Consider the following 12,587-nt stretch of genomic DNA (forward strand, 5'->3'; position numbering starts at 1 on the left):
TTAGCAATGGATGAAAGATGTTTCTTCTTCTTCTTCTTCTCCATATTGATAATGCAAAATTGCAGAATAATTAATGGGATTGTGAATTGAAGGAGGCGATCCGGTATATCATGCTAACTGCTGTCTACATGTTTGTTAGGGACGCGACACGTGGCCGCCATGCAACGCCACTCTTACTCTTCACCTCTATAAATACTACAATCCTAACTTTTATTTTCACACTAATTTCTATTCCTCTTCATCTTCTTCAATCTATTTTAAAATTTTTTTTTCTTTCATTTATTGTGTTAGTAAAAATGGAGGGTGGTTGAGGAAATTAGTGGAGCAACCACCCCCAAAATCCGGCCTCATCGCCTGGCAATCCAAGTTTGTCCGGCAGAGCTTTTTCGCCGTTCTCTCAAGAATCAAACGCCTTGTCTACGGCGGGTCTTGAGAGAATTATCTTGAACACCAATTTTTCTCAAGACAATGATGTGGCGGAGATACCCACCATGCTGACGATGATGAAGTAAAAGAGCGGCTACACTTCGACAGAGACAACGCTCATATGCACCTTGTGGGCCGTGGCTACGCTCAACGCCGTGAAGGAAGCTGACCAAAAGGCTCTCGTCTATTGGAAAGGCATCGTCACGAAGCACAACGAGCAATGGCCTCCCGATACTATTCAACACGACGTAAAGGAAATCAAATCGCACTTCCAATGCGTCAAAAAGGACGTGAAGGTATCCATCTACGACAAATGCCGAGTGAATTGGTGCTCCGACATGAGCGATGATCAACAAAATTTGTATGTCTCGTAGCATGGGGTCAATTCAAATATCCCCACGCTTGGCATGTGCTCCGCAGAGATTCGCTTCTATCGACGAGGATGCTCACTCCGCCAAACGTTCGAAGGAATCGAACGGTCTCCACATGATGACTTCTAGAGACTTCTCAACGAGACCTCAAGGCCAAAAGGCGACAAAAAGAGACGAGGGAAAAGGAAATGAGAAGAAAGAGTCGTCTAATGAGTAAAAGAGAGTAGTCACAACCATGAAAAACATGACAAAAGTCATGGATAATTTCTTCCAAACTCAACGGGACCTCACCGACTCCATTCCCATTGGCAAAGATACGACACAAATGAAGCCCAAAGAATTATTGTTTCACGTGAACGTGGTTGCAAATATCAAACGTCGCCAAGGACTTTAAATTTTAGTATTGTAGGATTTTATTTTTATTTTAATGTTATTTTAATTTTTAATTAATATAGTGTTAAATTTAAATTTAAACAAAATTTATGCTGTTAAATCTAATATTTAAATTAATTGAAAAGTACATTAGAAATAAAGATACAATGAAAAAAAAATTAAGAGCCCGGATGTAGAGACCATCTAAATTTTAATTTAAACGAAATTTATGTTGTTAAATTTAATATTCAAATCAATTGAAAAGTACATTAGAAATAAAGATACAATGAAAAAATTTAAGTGCAGAAATGATGAGGACCATCTAAGAGCCCCCCTTGAGAGGCTCACGGTTAAAGATGCTCTTATTGTAAATCAATATAAATTCTAGGGTCTTTGACATGAAACATATTTTTCCACACATCGGCGAGATTAAAATCAATATAAATTTGGTCAAGTTTAATGTCTTTATCCTCAATAAAGTGACAATGAAGCGTAATCTGTTGATAAGAAGTTTCTCCTCCAATCAATAGGTCGGGGGTTTGAGTCACCTAGAGGGCTAGAGTGTGAGTGTGTTTTTCATTTCTTTAGATAACAATAATTTTAAATATATATATCACGTACTCCCTCTGTCCGCGAAAAAGTGCCCTACTTACCCCTTTTTTTTTGTCCACGAAAAAATGCCCTGTTTACCTTTTTGTACATTCATACCCTTCACTTTTCAATTTATTTACAACTTATATCATTAATAAATCCACACTTTTATTTAATCTATGCAATTAACCCACACAATTAACTCACTAATTAAAACTACGAAATCAACTCCCCCACGCCTAATCAATCTCATTTCCCCCAAAATTAAATTACTCTTTCTCTGAACTCAAACAAGTGGAAGAAATACACACAAACCCTCCAAATTGTATCTCCAATTGTATCTCCAATTGTATCTACAACTCGATTTAATGGCTTTTGGGCTATGTGTGTTTGTTGATTAGCTCAATGGAATAATAAATATGTTCTGAAAATTAACTCCACTTCACGTGTGAATTCCGCACTACAAGAAATTGAGTTTTTACCCACACATAATATAATGTGTGGTAGTTTAGCCACACATAATTTCAAAATGTGTAGGTAATTCACACAAAAAAATTTCATTAGTTATTGACATTTAAAATGTGTGGCAAAAATATTTTCGTGACATTTATTATTTTACGGTTATTTTTAAATTTTATTTGTGTATAATAAAATTTATTTTTAAATTTGTTGTGACAACGTGGCAAACTAATACTCCCTCCGTCCCGCTAAAGTTGACAACATTCATTTCAGCACGAAGATTAAGAAATTGAGTGTTATATGTTTTAATAAAGTGTGGCCTACAATTATTGACCAAATTAGTGAGTAATTGTTGACTTAATTAAAGTAATTTTGACATTTTTAGAAAGTGGCATATAATTGTTGACCAAATTAGTGAGTAATTGTTGACTTAATTAAAGTAAACTTTTGCCATTTTTAGAAAGTGGCCAACTTTAGTGGGACACCCAAAATAGAAATGTTGTCAACTTTAATGGGACGGAGGAAGTAAAATTTATTAACCACACATAATTCTAAATTATCTATGTGTGGGTAATGAATTTTTATCATTATTTATTCTTGACATGTAAGAAACGGGGGAAAATATTTTTAGCTACAATTATATTTTGGCTTTAATTAATTATTTATGCAAATCTTAATTGATGTTTTACCCATTACCCACACATATTTTGAAAAATGAGTAGGTGAAACAATTTGAAACTTTCAATTAGTTATTGACATTTAAATTGTGTAGCAGAAAATTTATTTGTAACATTTATTATATAGCGGTAATTCTTTTTTAAGTTTTATTTTATTTAATGAAGTTTATTTTTATATTTGGTGTGCACCTCTATTAATTTTTTTAAACCACACATAATATATGTGTGGATAATAATTTTTATATTTATATTTTGACAAATTAAGTAAATTTAATTTTATTTTTATATATTAGTGTCAACTAATCAATTGATTTCTCTACAATTATACAATAAAATAAAAATTAAATAGTCTTTAATATTAAAATAGGCATAAAAAAAACAAGAATGAATATGTTAAAAAAAACACAAGAATTAAAATAGGCATAAAATTAAATACTAGTCTTTAACATTAAAATCGAACTCAATAAAGAGTAGGATTGTTTAAACTCTCAACAACTAAAAGACAAGAAAATATTAACAAACTAATCAATATCATTATAACTACCCCTATTGTAATTTTTGCCCCACTCAAAACAACTTTATCACCTTTCTTAGTACCCGTGCCGGCACCCAAATGGGGCACTTTTTCATGGACGGAGGGAGTATGACGTAAAACCCTAACAACAACATGCTTAGTTCTATCATGAAAATTAGGACTCTTGCATAATTAAATAACATATTGGCAAAAAAAATTACGACAATATTTGCAAAAATATACAATAAAATAAAAAACTAGATAAAAGTCACTTTAGCCAAATAACTTCCTTTTAAAGCTTCATATACATTAACATACTTGGTTTCATTTGCAAATAAAGATGCGTTTACTTTGATGGATAAATTTATCCATGAAAAAAGATGGATAACAAAAATTTATGCATTAAAATGTCTCCTTTCTTTTCCAACATTTGACACAAGAGAGATGCTTACCATTTTCCTTCCTTATTTTCACTTCAATGATGTATAATATTATCCATTCAAATTTATTATTAGCATGATTTAGGCCACATAACCAACAAATTAACACCATCAAAAACACTTAAAAAGTTAAAGCTCACATCCACAAAAGATTCAAATATCTAAGAAGCTACATAAAAGCTTTTCCCGATAGGCATGACAAATCCTAAGAAAAAATGGGGACTGAAACGGAAGGAGAAAAAGAATGAAAAACCTTAGGAATGACAAATCCTAAGAAAAAATGTACCAAGTAAAGAAATAGAGATAGGAATCACACTTCCATTCTCTCATTCATTCCATCATACCAAACATGTCCTAACAGAATAATAGTACTCTTAATGAGATACACCATAGAACAATTGGAATTAGAGTAAGACATTTTTCTCATATCATTCACATTACAAGTAGTCTTGGGAGGTTGGTCCTTACTTAGCATAAAGTGATATGCAAGAGATGAATTCAAAAGCTTTTATTAGGTATACAAAACTTGCTCCAAACCTATTCCACATAAAAAAAAAAAAACCTGATTTAATATAAAAGTAGAATATTTTATATCCCTAATAATGTTCGTGCCTGCAAGGATCTTTCTAACATCTACTGGGTTTTTCGTTAAAAATTATCACTTGTGCAAAATACTTCATGGACTTAACAAAATGACTAACAAGCAACATATCATGTCTTTCATTTGGGTAAGTAAGAACATAAGCACATTGTCAAGCTCTACAAAATGACTAACAATCAACATGTTATGTCATTCATATAAATGAGCAATAGCATAAGCACATTATCAAGCTCTTTAAAGTACCGGCAATGATCATAAACACTACATTTAAACTTCAAAAACTAGTTGTTCCTTATCTTACAAGGTCAACAAACCCACAAGTTATTTAGGTAATTATTCTTATCTGAATCATCGTGTAAGAAGACAATAGTCACATTCATCGGGTTAATACCCAAACAACTTGAGTAGCAAGAAAGATGCACAATGGTAAATTTCACAACTTGAGCAACAAGAGCTAAGATGCACAATGGTAAATCACTAAAAATAATATTAACCTTAAAATATTAGAAAAATGCAGCAAAATTTATATCACATTAGAGCATAATCACTAGGAAATAAATATTCAAATTTAACTAACCAATTTATTGAAAAAAAAAAAAGAGCAACAACACAATGGTAAACAACAAAGAAATCCAAACTTAGACTGCACTAGTTGGCAGTTTCCTATTAAAATGAAAACGATAAAAGTTCAACCAATTTACAAGTGCGAGGTTTCTTGATCGAAACCTCTTCATACCTGAGGAAATTTAAATCACTGAGTAGTGAGCGTGACACCTTACAAATCATGGTTCTTATGCCACTATTACTTTGCCACACTTACTTTGAGGCGAAACAATTAGCTACCTCGAATTAAATTGGTGTATGTAGTATTGTACATACTTAGACGATAAAACACAAGTAAGATGTTTCCGATCCAATTAATAGATCGCAGATTTAAGCCACCTAGAAGGTTAGCATGTGTGTTTGAAGTTTGTTCCCCATTACTTTCTTTGTGATTTTATGGGGAATCAATCGACTTCAATTAGTTTATCATGTTTGATATTCATGATAAATTACAAATTGTGTATTTGCACATTATCTCTGGACAAAGGTAAAGATTGTTAATTACACCCAATCTTGGTGGCCCACTTCCTTTGGATGCAAACCACTCTGAAGTCACCCTTGTTCCTTGGTCTTCTCTTTTATTAAGAAAGGGTCTCCATTTGTCACGACCGAACCTAATTAAGGATAATTAAGCCGGGAAACCGTGACTAATGGAGGGATATTAGAAGCGGGGTAGAAAGGGGATAATTAAACAAAGAAGAATCACATTTCATCATTTAACAAAAGGAATATTTATAATATAACGAAGTTTTAGTCGTATAGATTCAAATAACTAATAAGTTCGGATAACTCCGACTTATCCAAAATAGTATACAACTTCTGAGTACGCAGCGGAATAAGGTTCTGATTACATGTATGAAGACATGTAACCCTAGAGTTCATTAATACATAATAAGACAAAAGAGTCCCGCTCGTCACTTCATCACCATCGGCAGCTGCTCAACCTGCACATTTAGAAATATATGCAGGGCTGAGTACAAAAGTACTCAGTGGGCACATATGCCTACTATGAAATATAACATGCTTCGTAAAGTTGTAAATTGTCATGCCATCATAAACAGTACAACAAGGGAGTTTTTCGCTAAAAGGCCCAAGCTTACTAAATTCATTTGTGATTCTTAAAGTTCGTCTGCAGACTAAGTTCTCTTGTAATCTATCATATCTGGAACTGTGTGCCGGAGAGGTGGCCACCTCTCACGGACACTTGACCGGCCAACCCGCTAGATGACTCACGGTCACTGGTGTACACTAGCCCTGGCAGGATAGCTATCAACTGCTCAGGACCCGAATTCGATTTCATAATAACTGGCAAAGCCACATCAGATAGATATCATACCAAACATTGAAATATTTATGGCAAGACAACAGTTGAAATAATTTTCAGTTCAAAGATTTTGCAATGAAATAACTGTTCAAACATAACATTAAACTCATTTGATATATATGAAAGTAACCGACCTGATAGAAATTTTCTGTGGTACAGTAGCTCCTTGACTGATTATTAATCTCGTGTTTGACCTTTATTACGAGAATATAAATAAGATACTGCTCGAATAAAATCCTCAATTAATGAGAATGCGTAATTTAACTATGCATGACTCATATTCCGATAATTATTATTCTGAGATAATAATCTGGGAAATTCTATTATAAATCCTAATTGTCGAAATAAAATAATTTAAATAAGGCTCGTCACATGAGGTCGGATAGATTATCATAATCAATCCGTTCTCATCGGGTGTTCTAATCCGTCAATTAAATAAACCCCGTTCCTCGTAGTCAATAGAAAATAAATACTTCAACTTATTCGCTTTATAATCTCATAATTAATCGGGCTTAATAAATAAGAACAAGTAATGTTATAAAATTAAAAAAAATAAAATAAAATAAAAAGGCTCAACATAAGGCACATAAGAATCACAATCAAACATCATCAAAACATGCTCTGCTTTTACACTGACTCAACTTCAAAATTTAATCTGTTCTGACTCCGACATCTCCTGGACTCGAGACTCATACCGAAAGAAAGATCTTCGAGTCTAGTTTCATATAAAAAAAAATAGAGTCGAAAACTCCAAGTGGTTTGAGAGATATGACGTTTTTACCACGATCTACCATGTTCGGCAGTTTTGAACAATCGAAAACTTGTATTTTTGAAAAATAGTAAACGTTGTCAAACTGGGCTCAACTTTGGTGGATATCTAAATAACACAATAAGGTTAATACCATAAAAATTTGGAAAGCTAGATCACCCAGGAAGCTACTGAAATAAATGACTCTTTTCTCTGTTCTCTGAAATTCTCAGTAGTAATGTGCAGTTTAGGTTTTGCATTTTAAAGAAGTATCATACGAAGTTGGAATGGCTTGAAATTTTACCAGGGTACTCAAGACTCATGTAGGGACTTGCTATAAAATTTTCAAAGCTGTTAGACATCGACAAACCGTCGATCACAGTAGGTCAGTAGGCCTACGAAATTCATATTTATAAGTCCTTAAAAATAATTTATATAAATCAAGAAATAATAGTTTAATCCCAAAAATATCCATTAAAAGTCCATCCTAATTTAAATAAAGAACGGACCTCATTTAAAATAAATAGTCCCAAACTTGTTACGCACATATACTAAATCTTTCACGAAACATCCTTTAAAATAAACTTTGATACATAGAAAATAATTCAACAACTTGAGCTCTTAAGGGGTTGTTTTACAACAGACACCAAATCTACCTCGGATCTCCAAATGAGGCTCCAAAAGACATTCTGGAAACTAGACATTTCAAGGATCATTCTCCAATTTGAATCGAATGAAAAACAATTCAAACGAGCAAGATATGCCCTCTCAAAGATGGGTATTTAACAAGCAAAAATCTGTAAATTTCATATTTCCAGATTACAACCAAGTCAGTGGGCTTTCTTTAAAAATTCATATCTCCCTTTACAAAACTCCACTGGGAACCCCAAAGGTCAATATGGAAACTAGGGAGAGATCATAACACTCTCCAGTTGGATTTACTCTAAGAACCTTCATGGTTTAGAAGATATGACTATCTAAAGTTCAGTGCACAAAAAGAGTTCAAGTTTGGCAGATTCAGAACATAAATCGGAAAAACCACTTTAAGCTTCACCAAAAATTCTAAAACTGAACAAGTAAGTTCCCAACATGTCAGTGAATATTCAGTAGAAAGATAGGCTTGAGAATCAAATATTTAAGTCGGCCTTTTCCACCTCAAAGTCGTAGGTTTGTAAAATCTACTGGATGGTACATGGAATAAGAACTAGATTTCAAGAATTTATACCGGTTGTTTCCCTTACTCAAAAATGGTGAGGCTGATGTCAAAAGAAAGATACGGGAGTCTAGAGTGACATATTCAAGTTTCAAAGGTTTTCACCGATTGAAACTTTACTTATGATCTCCCAAAGATTGTTTACCAAAAATGTATTCCAGATGGGCAGTGATGTTTACAAATTCATAAATAAATCATGCGAGCTCTAAATATTCTGAAATTTTACCAAAATATAGAAAATGTATGAAAGATGATACACAATTAATTTGAGAATTTTTGGGAACCGTTTGGATGATATGCAACTGAATTCAAAATAAAGAAGCTTAGTATATACCTCTTCAAGTTACAATTTGGAGTTGGAGGAAACTCTCTCTCCCTTTCTCAACTTCTTCTACACGTTTTGGTGAGGGAAGAAAAGACTTGATGGCTGGAACAATATGTGTTGTTGCATAATTGAGTTGGTGGTGAAAGTGGTGGGGAAAATGGTGGTGAAAGTCAAAAAGTAGATTTAGTGGTAAAATGGAGTGGGGAACAAAATTAATGGAAAGAAAAAGAGAAAAAAAAGAAAGGAAAAAAAATGTAGAGGAGAATTATTGATGTATTTTCTCTGTCTCGGTGATTCTGTAACTGTAAGATGGATCGTGTGCTCGTATATGCTTGATACTGTTTATTTAAATAAATCTCGTATTTCGACATGTGATTTCTCGCTTAAATCGATAAATTATAAAATGAATCTAAATTAAATCCGTAGATTTAATTCGTTTGTTGTTCTAATATTTAAATTAAATCCGCAGATTTAATTAACTCACGAGTCAGAAATAAATCACGACTTGAATAAAGATAAAATCTAATTTCATCTTGCTTAAATAAATAACGTGACTTTGCTAAGTCAGTTATAACTCTCAAATAATATCATTAACTGCTTTAACAATATAAATTCAGGATCATAAGCTGAATTCATATTAGGATAAAAACCGTTTTCATTCACTGATGAACAAAAATAAACACTCATTACTAGATTTAAAATATATAAAAGAGCGGGTCACTACATACTACCCCTCTTAACAAAAATTTCGTCCCGAAATTTGCATATTTCTTCTAAAACAGTTCGGGGTATTTCTCCTTCATTTTGTCTTCAAGCTCCCACGTGGCTTCCTCTTGTCCGTGGTGTCTCCATAAGACTTTCACTGATGTGATTGCCTTATTCCTGAGTTGTTGTACTTTTCGATCTAGAATGGCCTCTGGTCTTTCTTCATAGCTCAAGTCTGGACAAAGGATCATCTCTTCTTGGTGGATTATGTGCTTTGGATCGAAAACGTATTTCCTGAGTTGTGATACGTGGAAAACATTGTGAACGTTTCCAAAGCTTGGCGGTAACGCCAACCTATAGGCTACTGGGCCTATTCTCTCCAAAATCTCATAAGGTCCTACGAATCGGGGCCTAAGTTTTCCCTTGACACCAAACCTAGTTATCCCCTTGGTAGGAGATACCTTTAGGAAGACCTTGTCTCCTATTTCAAAACATAACTCAGTTCGACGTGCATCAGCGTAAGATTTCTGTCTATCTTGTGCCTCTTTTATTCGCCCTCTGATCTGGCGGACTATCTCAACCATCTCATTGACCATGTCTGGTCCTAAAACTTTTCTCTCACCCACTTCATCCCAATAAAGCGGTGATCTACATTTTCTTCCATATAATGCCTCATATGGTGCCATATCGATAGTTGCCTGGTAACTGTTATTATAGGCAAATTCAATCAACGGCAGCACTGCTTCCCAACTTCCACCTCTGTCTAACACCACTGTTCTCAACATATCTTCAAGGGTCTGAATTGTCCTTTCAGACTGCCCATCTGTCTGCGGGTGGAAGGCGGTGCTGAAATTTAGCCTCGTGCCTAACTCCTTCTGTAAGCTCATCCAAAATCTAGATGTGAACTTCGAGTCTCGATCTGATGTGATTGACACGGGTACACCGTGTAAGCGTACAATCTCTCGAACATACAACTGAGCTAGCTTGTCTGACCCGTGTGTGATCGGTATTGGTATAAAATGAGCACATTTTGTGAGTCGATCCACTATTACCCAAATGGCAGTGTTTCCTCTCTTTGTTTTGGGCAAACTGGTCACAAAATCCATTGCGATGTGCTCCCACTTCCATTCTGGAATTTCCAACGATTGTAGTTTTCCATATGGCCTTTGGTGTAAGGCCTTCACCTGTTGGCATGCCAGGCATTTCTCCACAAATGACGCTATGTCTCTCTTCATGCCTTCCCACTAAAAGTGTTTCTTTAGGTCCTGATACATCTTAGTACTCCCTGGGTGGGCAGTATAAGGGTATCGTGAGCCTCACTCATGATTTTATCCTTAAGCTCATCATCGTGGGGGATGCATATCCTTCCCTCAAAGAGGATAGCATTATCTGATGCTTCTTGATAATTCTTGGCGCCTCCTTTCCTTACTGTTTCCCGTAGTTTTTCCATCTTCCCGTCTTTTCTTTGTGCTTCTACGATCGTCTTCCTCAAGTTAGGTACCGTTGCCACAACGCTTGCTATCGTCCCTGGTGGTTTAACCACTTCTATGCTCATTTTGCTAAATTTCCTTATGAGCACCGTCTCTCGAGTGATGAGAGCTTCCAATTTAGATTGAGTCTTACGACTCAATGCATCAGCCACTACGTTGGCCTTGCCTGGGTGGTAGTTAATACCACAGTCATAATCTTTCACTAGTTCGAGCCATCTCCTTTGTCTCATATTAAGGTCCTTTTGCTCGAAAAAGTATTTCAGACTTTTGTGGTCTGTGAATATTTCACACCTAACTCCATATAGGTGGTGTCTCCAAATCTTCAGCGCATGCACCACTGCAGCTAACTCCAGATCATGAGTCGGGTAATTCAGTTCATGTGGCCTAAGCTATCGTGACGCATATGCTATCACTCTTCCTTCTTGCATCAGCACGCAACCAAGTCCATTTTTGGACTCGTCTGTGTAGATCACGTATTCCTTATCAGCTGTTGGGACGGCTAACACTGGTGCCGTAGTCAACTTTTCCTTGAGTTCTTGGAAGCTCTTCTCGCACTCCTCTGTCCAAGAAAATTTTATTCCCTTCCTGAGTAGTTGCGTCATTGGCCTTGCAATTTTGGAAAATCCTTCCATAAACCTCCGATAGTAACCTGCCAATCCTAAGAAACTTCTTATCTCATTAGGGTTAGTAGGCGATCTCCATTCACGCACCGCTTGCACTTTTTCAGGGTCCACTTTAATCCCTTCTGATGATACAATATGTCCTAAAAACGTGACTTCGTTGAGCCAAAACTCGCACTTGCTGAATTTGGCATAAAGGCGCTACGTCCTCAACGTTTCTAGAACAATTCTCAGATGTTCCTCATGGTCTTTCTCATTCTTCGAGTATATCAGGATGTCATCTATGAATACCAAGACAAATTTGTCTAAGTACGGATGGAACACTCGATTCATGAGGTCCATGAACACGGCTGGCGCATTAGTTAGCCCGAATGGCACAACTACAAATTCATAGTGGCCATACCTAGTTCGAAATGCCGTCTTAGGTACGTCTTCTGGTCGAATCTTCAGCTGGTGATAACCAGACCGCAAATCAATCTTCGAGAACACGCTTACTCCCTTGAGCTGGTCGAAAAGGTCATCTATCCTTGGTAAAGGATATTTGTTCTTCAGTGTCACTTTGTTCAGTTCCCTATAGTCTATGCACATTCGCAATGTGCCATCCTTTTTCTTCACGAAAAGTACGGGTGTACCCCAAGGTGATACACTTGGCCTAATGAATCCAAGTTCCAAAAGTTCTTGCAGTTGTATCTTGAGTTCTTCCAACTCTTTAGGAGCCATCCGGTACGGTGCCTTCGAAATGGGAGCTGCCCCGGGCTCCAAATCAATGGTAAACTCAATTGGTCTGTCCGGCGGTGGCCCTGGCAGAATCTCTGGAAATACATCTGAAAAGTCCCGTACAATTGCTACATCTTCTATGCTCCTTTCAGTTCCCAGTTCTCCGTGCAAGTATACGAGGTAAGCTGGGTATCCCTTATTCATCATTTTTGTTACTTGCAGAGCGGAGATGATCATCTTTCTTCTCCCCATGCTAATTCCGTGGAAATGTGACGGCTCCCTTCCTGGGGATCGGAATGATATTCGTCTTTCATTACATAGGATGGTGGCATAGTTCTCGGCTAGCCAGTCCATTCCTAGGATTATGTCCACATCTCCCATCGGTATAACA

The 12,587-nt window shown here is 35.9% G+C and overlaps 1 long non-coding RNA gene across 2 annotated transcripts; it reads right to left on the reverse strand.

Annotated features, from left to right (window-relative positions):
* Window positions 1-5,769: 5,769 nt before the first annotated feature.
* Window positions 5,770-8,890, reverse strand: LOC131004400 (uncharacterized). Of its 2 annotated transcripts, XR_009094994.1 has the most exons (3): window positions 8,674-8,890; window positions 6,513-6,572; window positions 5,770-5,998 (listed from the first exon to the last, which is right to left on the reverse strand). It is a non-coding gene; the product is annotated as an uncharacterized LOC131004400 (long non-coding RNA). The 2 variants fall into 2 exon arrangements; XR_009094995.1 differs by having other exon boundaries at window positions 6,513-8,890.
* Window positions 8,891-12,587: the final 3,697 nt, after the last annotated feature.

The sequence above is a fragment of the Salvia miltiorrhiza genome, unplaced genomic scaffold (assembly GCF_028751815.1).
Source record: "Salvia miltiorrhiza cultivar Shanhuang (shh) unplaced genomic scaffold, IMPLAD_Smil_shh original_scaffold_386, whole genome shotgun sequence".
Classification (NCBI taxonomy): domain Eukaryota; kingdom Viridiplantae; phylum Streptophyta; class Magnoliopsida; order Lamiales; family Lamiaceae; genus Salvia; species Salvia miltiorrhiza.